Source organism: Camelus bactrianus, chromosome 21 (assembly GCF_048773025.1).
Source record: "Camelus bactrianus isolate YW-2024 breed Bactrian camel chromosome 21, ASM4877302v1, whole genome shotgun sequence".
In the NCBI taxonomy this organism is placed as follows: Eukaryota; Metazoa; Chordata; class Mammalia; order Artiodactyla; family Camelidae; genus Camelus; species Camelus bactrianus.
Window position 1 is genome coordinate 9,349,746 of NC_133559.1, and position 10,338 is coordinate 9,360,083.

The 10,338-nt window shown below is 41.2% G+C and overlaps 1 long non-coding RNA gene across 1 annotated transcript; it reads left to right on the top strand.

The window, feature by feature from the left end:
* The first annotated feature begins 4,659 nt into the window (after positions 1-4,659).
* On the top strand, positions 4,660-10,264 carry LOC141574318 (uncharacterized). Its single transcript, XR_012501216.1, has 3 exons — positions 4,660-4,774; positions 4,847-4,889; positions 8,109-10,264. It is a non-coding gene; the product is annotated as an uncharacterized LOC141574318 (long non-coding RNA).
* Positions 10,265-10,338: the final 74 nt, after the last annotated feature.

Consider the following 10,338-nt stretch of genomic DNA (forward strand, 5'->3'; position numbering starts at 1 on the left):
TACCTAGGAGAAAACTTATGCTGAAATAACAGATAATGAACAGAATTAGAGTGATTTACAAGAGAATGGGGGAAGGAAAAGGGGCGTCAAGGGACTTATCTAGGAGGGTTGGAAAATCTTTAAATGTTTTTTAAGAATTGAGATGAATAGAGCAGACATTAGTAGTCAAAATAGCAGTCAAAAATGTCTTACTGCAGCTCTCTTGGAAGTTAGGTGGACCAGTGGGAACCTCTGCTGGTCCCACAATGTTGAAGGGCCCCCTCAAGTCTGCTTTATTCACTCTAGTTTGGAGACATTTAAAAGTCTAGAGGAGAAAGTTGAAAATGAGAAACCTGACCTCAAAGCACCCGAGGCAACGATCCTACAGTCTAGTTAAGAGAAAGACTGACCAAAGGAGACTCAAGGCCATATGCACAGGCACTGGTGTATGGTCAGGGAGTGGAAAAGAGCTGTTTCTGAGACTCTGACTGGGATTCCCATGAGCTGTGGTTCCAAAAACCTATTGATGAAGTCCTAACAGGCACTACAATTAGAATGGGAGGATATAGGGATGTAACAGGCAATGAGATAAAGTTGAAAGTTTGGATGAAAATTGGAATATTTGAACAGATTTAATGTGTGAAGTGGTTGTATCTCCTTTACCTGAATGTCTTATGGGGACGAATATTGTGTCTGAATTGGGAATGCTTTCTCTACCTAACATTGTAAAACAAAAGACATGTAAATTTACCCTTCAGTCAATATTGAGAGAACATGCTAACTGAGAAACAATAAGATTGCCTGAGCCTACAAGTCATTAATTTGAATCAGTATAGAATATCTGGTTGACACACAGAGATCAGCACTTTAATTAATGTTCTATTAATGTTCCACTAGCTCGGGTTTTGTACAGACAAATCTTCTGTACAATAACCCTATGTGGAGGAAAAACTAGGGGCTTATGGCAAAAGCTAGTGAGTACTACCTAGCAGTGACTGCTGGGATTTTGGATCAGAAGTTTGAGAGGCAATTATTTGGGAGACAACAAGCTTGCTATTGGATGCTAATTAAGACTACTCTTATGACTGAAGGATTTAAGATAATCCTGAAATACTTAGTGTCTTGAGTGATGACAGAGAAATATTCTAATGGGGAGGCCAGTGCCAACAAGAGTTTCATAATAAAATGGAAATGGTTTATACAGGAACCTACTACCAAGGGAACGCAAGGAGAATACATGAGCAAGTGGGCTGTCCTCCCCAGGGACCAACTTTGGAAACACCTGAGGAGTTGCTAAATCCACTTGGGCCACTTGGGAAGTGCCCTATGACCAACTCTCTGTTGACCAGCAAAGATCTGCTTGCTTAATGGATGACAGCTACATGATGAATAGATGACATATTGCTTGGAAAGGCAATAGTTTGAAGAAGGTAAAATAAAACAATTCACGTGGCATTAATTGCAGGATGTCTGCCCCATGTTTGGATTTTTATTGACTCACGGGTAGTGGCCATTGACCTAGCCATATAATCAAGCAAAAGTGTAATGGAAAACTGGCCATATGTGATGTCTATATGGAATGTGGTCCTATGGAAATGACTATGGGAGTATAAGGAGTGAATAAGGAAAGATATTTTGATGCATATCAAAAGAACCCCCTTCCAGGACTGGAAGGTGATTGGAACCAGCAAGTATGTATCTTGTTGGTGCACTCACTTGAGGTAGCCACCTGAGTTCATGAAATTCGTGGATGTGGGGGTACTACTAAAAACAGAAATAAGCTGGATCTAGGCATATTCTCTTATACCCTTTGAGGCACAAAATGCCAACAAGAAATCTTCCATCTACAAACAAGAGGGATAGTCCCCAGGTTATGTATTTTTCAGGTTATGTATACCACTAGACCGAGGTATGCTGTAACACCGGTGTGTTAGTCTGCCAGGGATGCCATAACAAGATACCACAGAATAGGTTGCTTAAACAACAGAAATTTTATTTCTCATGGTGCTGGAGGATGAAAGTCCAAGATCAAAGTGTTGGCGGGTTTGGTTTCTCCTGAGACCTCGGTTCTTGGCTTTCAGAAAACTACTTTCACGCTGTGTCCTCACACGGCCTTTCCTCTGTGCATGCATGTATCACTTGTACCTCTTCTTCTTCTTACAAGGGCACCAGCCATATTGGATGGGGGCCCCATCCTTATGACCTCATTTAACTTTAATTACCTCTTTAAAGGCTCTTTCTCCAAACACAATCCCATTAGGGTGGTGTCACTGTATGAATTTTGGGAAGACATGGCTCAGTCCATAACAATTGGCATTGTTGGTAAAATTATAATACTGATATTGATGGTCAAATATACTGGCAATTTGAGTTAAAATCTCCTTGGAATAATGCTGATAGAAAGCAAGCTGTCATGAGGAAGAACTGGATTGATTGAACTCTCAGCTACTTTCTGTGCTAAATAGTTCTGCACAAGTTTATCATAAGACACAAATAGTGGTAGATCAAGGAGAAAATGAGTAATTAAGTTGGTACTTAAATATGTTCCACCACTATTCAGTCTCACCTACTTGGCAATCCTAGATTGACCCAACTCTCCTCCACCTCTGTACCACACTCAGACTGCTTGACAGAATCATCAACTTCCAGGGAAAAGCCATTATAAATTCTCAATACCTAGCCTTAACCAGTCTTCAACACCACCCAGCAATCATCTATGTGTTTGGTAGCTAATTAAACATAATATAAATTACTAATAACACTGATTGAGTGTTTGCCATGGGCCTTGGTACAGTCCTAGTCATTCTGCATGCCTTAAACTTATCTAATCCTCATAAACACTCTGTGAGACAGATATCACTACCCCCATTTTACAGATTAGTAGAAGGAGATATAGAGTAAATCATGTGCTCGAGTCCATACTATTGGGAAGTATCAGAATCAGGATTCAAATCCAGGAAATCGAGCCCATCTTTTCATCACATGGCTGACTTTTGTCACGTCCTTCCAAAACTCCTTTCTACCTTATCACTCCTGGCAACTGACAGAGCTCCCTATTTCTCAGGGAGTAAGAAAGAAGTCAGAAAGTGATGCCTTCAAGTTCAGGCCGCTTAATCTTTAACTGACCTGCATTTGTTTACAACTGTTTTAACTGTCTTTCCTGCCCCACAAAAGACACTGAGCTCCCAGCATCTAAAGTTAGTATTTTCACCTACCCTTTAAGTGCCTTCCTTTTCCAGGAAATTTACTGTCTAATGTATTTCCTCTCTCTCTGGCATTTTCCACTAGTCCTGCTCACTCCTTTCTTGTAGCTCTTAAACATTCTCAGTACTCTCCTTTCTTAACACTCCCTTAAACTCACACCTCCAGTTGTCCCATTTTTCTCTCTTCCACATCACAGTTAATTCTACACTTGCTCCAAGACACTCACTACTTGGCCTCCCTCCACCAGTTCTCCTTAGAACATCGGGAGGTCACCAGCAACCTCTCTAGCATTTGACACTGTTGACTCTTCCTTCCTAAACTCTCTTTTCCCTTGGTCTCATTCATATCATACACCCTAGGTCTCCTCATTCCCCTCTGCCATCCTGCTTGGGCTCCTTTACTGACCGTTCTTCCTCTACCTCTTTGCTTTCTGCAAATGCTGGTGCTTCCAGTAGTTTTGTCTTGTCCTATTTTTCATCTCATTTTATTCTCTCACTAGGACAGCTACCCTGTGGGCTCCAGATATCATTCACATGCTGCTAATCCCAAAGTGTATATCTCCATCCCATACCCTCTGCTTAGCATCAGACCCTGCATCCAGCTCTCTACTAGACGTCTCCGCTGGCGCTCATACTCAGCATGCCCAATGCCACATTCATTATCTTCAATTTCCAACCTGTTGCTGGGTTCCTACTCTCAGCCAATGGCCCACTGCAGAAACCTGGACATTTTCCTTGGCCCCCTCCCCCAGGGCAGTTGATCAAGTGCCTGCAATATGTCACGTCCTGTGTCAAGCACCTTGCTGTTTTTAACACTTATTGCTAAAGAAATTGAAGAAGAGTTCCCCAAGTCATCACCCTTTCTCTAAGCTTCTTACGACCTCCCACCCAATTTTTTGAATGTCTGGAAGAGCCTCCCCTCCCCCATCCTCACCCTTCTCTCTGGCCTCAGACCAGGGGACATGCTCCTGTATGTCCTCCACAGCCCTCTCATCATCTAAATTGCAATGTGCCAGGTTCCTTTTTTCGTATAACATGAAACTTGGTGAGAAAGGAGATGGATGATTCTTCTCCCACAGGAAAAGAAAGCAGAAGCAATTATTACCTGTATAATCTGGCAATAAATGTATGCTTTGTTTCATGGGAAAGGTTAGAGTAATTTCAGCTAGCTTACCTGAACCTACGAAAGATATTATAAGGTTATCATTTCTTATATAACATATTATCTCTCCTTCCTTTTCCTATACCACCATTATCCCCGTATAAACAAAGAAGCCTGTTTGCCCAAATTATTTATTCAAACAAGATAAACCTGTGTCTCATATGCCACTTCTTTTAAATGTCCCCAGCTTGGCCTATAAGCTCCACCCTATAGCAGTTAAACTCCCAGAGACTAGAGGGAACTAGGGAAGCTTATCATACCTAAGACCCCAGCCTCTGCAAGGAAATGCACGCGTGCGCGCACCCCCCCGCCCCCCGCCAGGATATAGCCATGCAGCTGTGTGAAAATTAGAACTAAGGCTACTCCAAAAACATGCAGATTGCAATTCAAAAGAGGATTCTACGTATCTGAGGACATCGTCATCTTCCAGGTGGGTAGGGGAGCAAGGTTGTCTCTCCGAATTGTGCAATCACTGTTCTGAGCTAATCTCCTTTCCCAACAGTGTCCGTCCGAGCAGCTCAACCTTCCTGGTGGGCGGAGACCAGGTAAGAACCATTTCAGGGGACACTGAGATGCATTAACAATAGCAGGTGGTGATGTTATTATTAAGTACACTGCAAAAAGTCCGTGGGAGAAGTACCTCCACTTGAATTGAGTGCGATTCATATTGCACTGGATAAAATGGAGATTCCCGAAAACGGACTCTTGCAGCTGCGGGAACAACCATCAGACAGGCTCTAGTACTGCAGCTGAGGGGAACCTGCCATCAGAAGCAAGAGACGTTTGCAAGAAGTGCAATGCCTGGGACCCAAGGCATGCTACAGTGTGGCTTTGGAGGCAGAGAACTGATAGGGATTAAAGAAAGTCTGTGATGTCCAGTATTATGAACCATCTCTGGGTTTAAAGCTATGAATGTCTCTTTCTCTGTGAAGTCAATGTCTGACAGGATTTTCACAGGTGTTTGGTAATGTTGACAGTCAGAGAAACTTGCGTGTTTGGTTTCTGACCACACATCCCTCAAAAGGAAGAAGAGGCCTTGACACATGTGTTGAGATTAGAGAGATTTAGTCCATGAGACAATGAATGAGAGGAGGGCATTGCTTGCTAGACCATGGCATCGCAAGAGAATTTATAATGAAGCTTATAGACGAGGCTTAGACTTCACCAGACGGGCCTCCAAATCATTGTTCTGGGTGAAGCTATTTGAGGAGGAAGAAGAGACGGTGGCAATATTTGTCAAAGATACCAAAATACTGGGCTGCATGGGAGGCATCTGTTCAGCTTTAGGGGATCTGGAGGTAGTAGAAGTACTTTGGGCCCCTACAGTCAGATTTCTACAAAGCAAACTTCTGGGTAGGGGGATAAAGAGCTCCCACCCTGAAAAACAGAAGAGGCCTCAGACCAGATTTGTAAGAAGCATTATCATATGCTGTGTCCACTAATTAATTTTCATGGACATGGGGTGGGGGCAAGGAGTTATCATGGAGATGACCACCTGCCCTTAGTACCGAGCCGTCCTCGTATATGTGGTGCAGATTCAGATAAACTGAAGCACTGCCTAGATCCTGGGAGGCAGAAAAGCCTACCCACTTGTTTCAGCTGAGGCAAGAAAGGGTATTGTATAGCAGACTGCACCAGAGGCGAACTCCACCAGGGGAGTCCAAAAATGAAGATCAAGAAATGAGGGGAGTCAAACTGATGAGTGATTTTAGATCTACAGGTAAAACACCTTAGTAGATAAACTCTTCTGCTCCTTTTGTAAGAGGAAGGGCATCCACCAAAGATGCTCTCCTCTAGTGAGTAGGAGCAGGATACCAGGCTGGTCCCTCACTCTGAACAGGCCAAGTATGTGGTAAAAGATCATCTCTAAACCTGAATGCTGCCAGGCTTGATCAAACAGCAGTTGCCTATGTCCCGGCTTGAATTCCCTAGAACATCCTGCTGGTGCAGTGGGACCACTACTTGGGCTGGATAGAGAAGGCGAGATTTGATGAGCTGGTACACCCAAGAAAAGAACCAGAGCCATAAAGGACCATAAAATTACAGAAATATTAAAAGTGCCCCACAGAAGAGTTCAGCCCCAGCATTAAAAAAAGAGGAAATGTGATACCACACAGGATGGAGGAACCCAGACCCATAATTAAATATTGTGATTTGTCTTCTTTTTGTCAACTAGTAGAAGAAAATTTGCAAGTATTTTTCTGAGAAGATGTAATGAGATGGAGAAAAATTTATTCACCCAAATTCCAGAGGTTGAGGAAGTCAGCATGAGGAAGACATGAGACAAGCAATTAGAGTGAAGAGGCTGGATTCTCTCTCTGAAGGAACAGTCACTTGCCAGGAGAAGTTGACTTTGAAAGGAGACAGTGAGGGAAGTACTGACAAGGTGGTAGAGGCTACGCAGTGTGGTTCCTCTTGTGACAACCTCCAGATGTTCAGTGATGTTATTAGGCTAATAAGATGATGAGCTCAAGTGGATCATTTCAGTGGAATGCAAATAGGGCAGATCTGAAGCATCAGGAGGGATTTAGTGATGGAGAAGGCATTGGGAGGGGAGTATGAGGATGTCGAGTTCAAATATTACTGAAGACCAAGGATGGGGCTTTTGATCATCCTAGGATACAAAAGTGAGTTTCAGACCATGCGTAATCAAGCTGACTTCTGAGTTATGTACATGTTCATTCCAAGAGATGCCAGATCAGATGACTCCCTATCATTGGAATATTCAAGGACAAAGGCATCATTAATCGGTGGTGCTTGGGGGTTTTCTATATCAGGCTGGAAGAGTCTGTAACACCATAAGTCAACCAAGCTTTGGCAAGGGCTGAGCTGATGTTCTTCCTCTCCTCAGACATTGCCACTCCTCCCCCTACTGGACCAACTCTGGACAGAGCCCCTCATTATGAGCCAAGTATGGGAATTGAATCAACAACTTCCCAGAACATCCCAAACAGCAACTTCTCTGTCTCTCTCCTCCCCCAGACCTCATGACTCTGATTAGCAAGCATCTCTCTGGGCCTTTTCTTCTTAGAATTTTACTCCATCCACAAGAAAACTCAATTTCTCCTTCAGACACTATGTCACAGACCCTGTCTGTATTGGCTAAATCAAATTTCTACACATCTCTAGATCTAATCACTCCCTATAAGCCTAGTCTTGTTTGGGGTAGTTGGGATGAGGGGGTGAAGGACAGCATGGATGGGAGAGAAGGGAAGAGTCTTTTCCCTGGACAAACCTTTGTTTGTCAAAGCCAACAAGTTAACTTGGAAGAGATGCTCAAATTCACTAGTCATTAGGGAAATTAAAGTGAAAGAAGATAATCACTTTTCATATATCAAACTGGCAATCAAGATAATCATGGCCCGTACTGACAAGGCCGTGGGAAAATGGGAACTCTCATATACTGTTGGTAGGAATGCAAATATGCACAGCCTTTTGGGAAAGTAATTTGACAGTATATCAATGCTGTCAATGCACAATGCATTTTGACATTGAAATTCTACTTCTAGGTAGAATATCTTAACAGGAGCAAAGCCATCTAAATGCTCAGGAAACCATGTTTAAGGGTGCTATGGCTAAAATTGCTTTTTACCTATCTGGTCTCTATCCTTTTTAACTATCTGGAGGTAGTGATGTGTCTAACTAAAAGTTGACATTTCCCAGATTCCCCTGTAAGACAGAGAGCCAATGAAATGTAAATAGAAGTTACTGGGAAGGATTAAAGGAAAAGCCCTCTCACACTTTCCCTCTTTCCTTCTTTCCAGTGTTTGGAACTTGTACATGATGGTTAAAGTTCCAGCAGCCATTTTGTGACATTAAGGATGGAAGCCACAGACAGAACAGAAAAACACAAGGAGCCTGGGACATTGATGCTTCATAGAATTACCATTCCCGCTCTGCCCTGCTTCCTACAGATTTTTTCTGAACACAAGAGAAAAACAAGCCCATTATTTGTTTAGGTCACCATGATTAGATCTCTCTCACTAGCAGCCAAATATATTTCTAAAAGATGTGGGAGTTTGTTGCAACGTTGCTTTAAAATAAAGGAATAATGTAAACAGTTAAAATGTCCCTAGCTTCCACTTCCCTGAGGTTTTCCAGATCTAATTCCTGTCTCAGTACATGAGAATCCTGACACTGAACCTCTTCTTTTCTTAAAGCAACTAAAGCTTGGCTCCACTTCAGCTCATTCCTCCCATGCTGCTAAAGAACCACACTTGTAATGCAAATATTTTTAAATTTATGAAAAAGAAGACATAAAGTAAATAAGATTCAATAATTATAAACTGTATATAAATCCCCAAATAATATCAACAAGAACTAAGAATTGGGAGCAAGAGAGAAGAAACATACTCAATTCTCATTGAACATGGGAAAGGAAATAGCACTAAATAACAGGTTCAAACTCATTTTTATTCATTTATAAGAAACCACTAGTCAAATTGAAAATAGGATATTGATCATGATAATCATTAGAAAGTAGAGAAGGCAAAGAAATAGAATCTATATCAGTTGTCTGCAAACACTTTAAGCAGGGTTGCAAAAAATAAGTTAAAAGATTTTAAGCAGGCAATCCCAACATATGTATATTTATTAATTTGTGAAAATTAATTAAATGTGAAAATTAATTTTCACAGTTGCATATTCTAAACCATACACCAAAAATTAAAATCTATAAAACTATGAGATATCCACACTCATGAAATAAACAGTATTTTATTTTTTTCTTTTCAGAGGGGAAGCAATTAGGTTTATTTACTTATTTATTTTCAATGGAGGGATGGGGGATTGAACCCAGGACCTTGCATAAGCACGCACTCTACCACTGAGCTACACCCTCCCCCTAAACAGTATTTTAATATCTCACAGTTCATGATGGTTCATACAACATTAGCTAATACCTCAAGGCCCAATTTGCACTTAGAATAAGAGTTCTTCTTCGTCTTATTTTTAAAATTTGATTATTATTTTTTGGTGGGAGAAGGTAATTAGGTTTATTTATTTATTTTTAGAGGAGGTACTGGGGTTTGAACCCAGAGCCTCATATGTACTAAGCATGCACTCTTCCACTTGAGCTGTCCCCTCCTCCCCGAGTAAGAGTTATTATTAACAGAAGTGGAGGCAAATCCGTATTTTATATGGCATTCTTGAATTTTTTGAGAGTTTAAATTTTTTAAAGCAAAAATTAAGGCTAGGGGCATTTAGACTGTTATATATTACTCTTCTATTTTAAAGCAATGTTTAAAGCATCTGTATCTGTTAGAAATACACTTGGCAGCTAGGGAGAGATACCTCATCATAGTGACATAAATAACTTTGAATTTTTGGTGAGTTTCTTGTCCAGTTTCATTGGGCCATCTGTTTTGCCCCATAATGTGCTGACAAAGCACTTCACCAGGTGTAGGAGGAGGGTCAGCTGTGCCTTTTTCTTGTTCTTTGCCTTACCTGTGTTATCTCTAGTCCATAAATGTCAGGAGAGCTTTTTAAACAACTCGACCACCCTGTGCTGGTTAATTCACTGATATCCATGCCACCTAGAGAGCGATCATCTGAAACCGACCCGACGAATGAGAGGGCTGTTCTTGACCTTGGTCTTGGAATCTCATACTTCCTCCTGGGGTAATTTACTCACAAGTGACTGACAAGCAGACCAAGCCAGAGTGCCCGGGAAATTCTATTACACGTTACATGTGGGTTTTTCTTTCTTATTGTAAATAAAAATATAAATAGACATTTTTCTATTTTCTTCTACTACAATGGATCATCTCACATAACACACTGTATCTAAAAAGATAGCTATTTTTTTCTAAAAGGCACAGAAAAACATACCCAAAAGAACTATACAAGAATGCTTATAATCAATTAAAAAATTGGCAGAAGAACTGAATAGACATTTTTCTAAAGAAGACATACAAGTGGCCAATAGGTACATGAAAGTTGCTCATCATCTCTGATCATCAGGGTAATGCAATCAAAATCACAATGAGATATCAT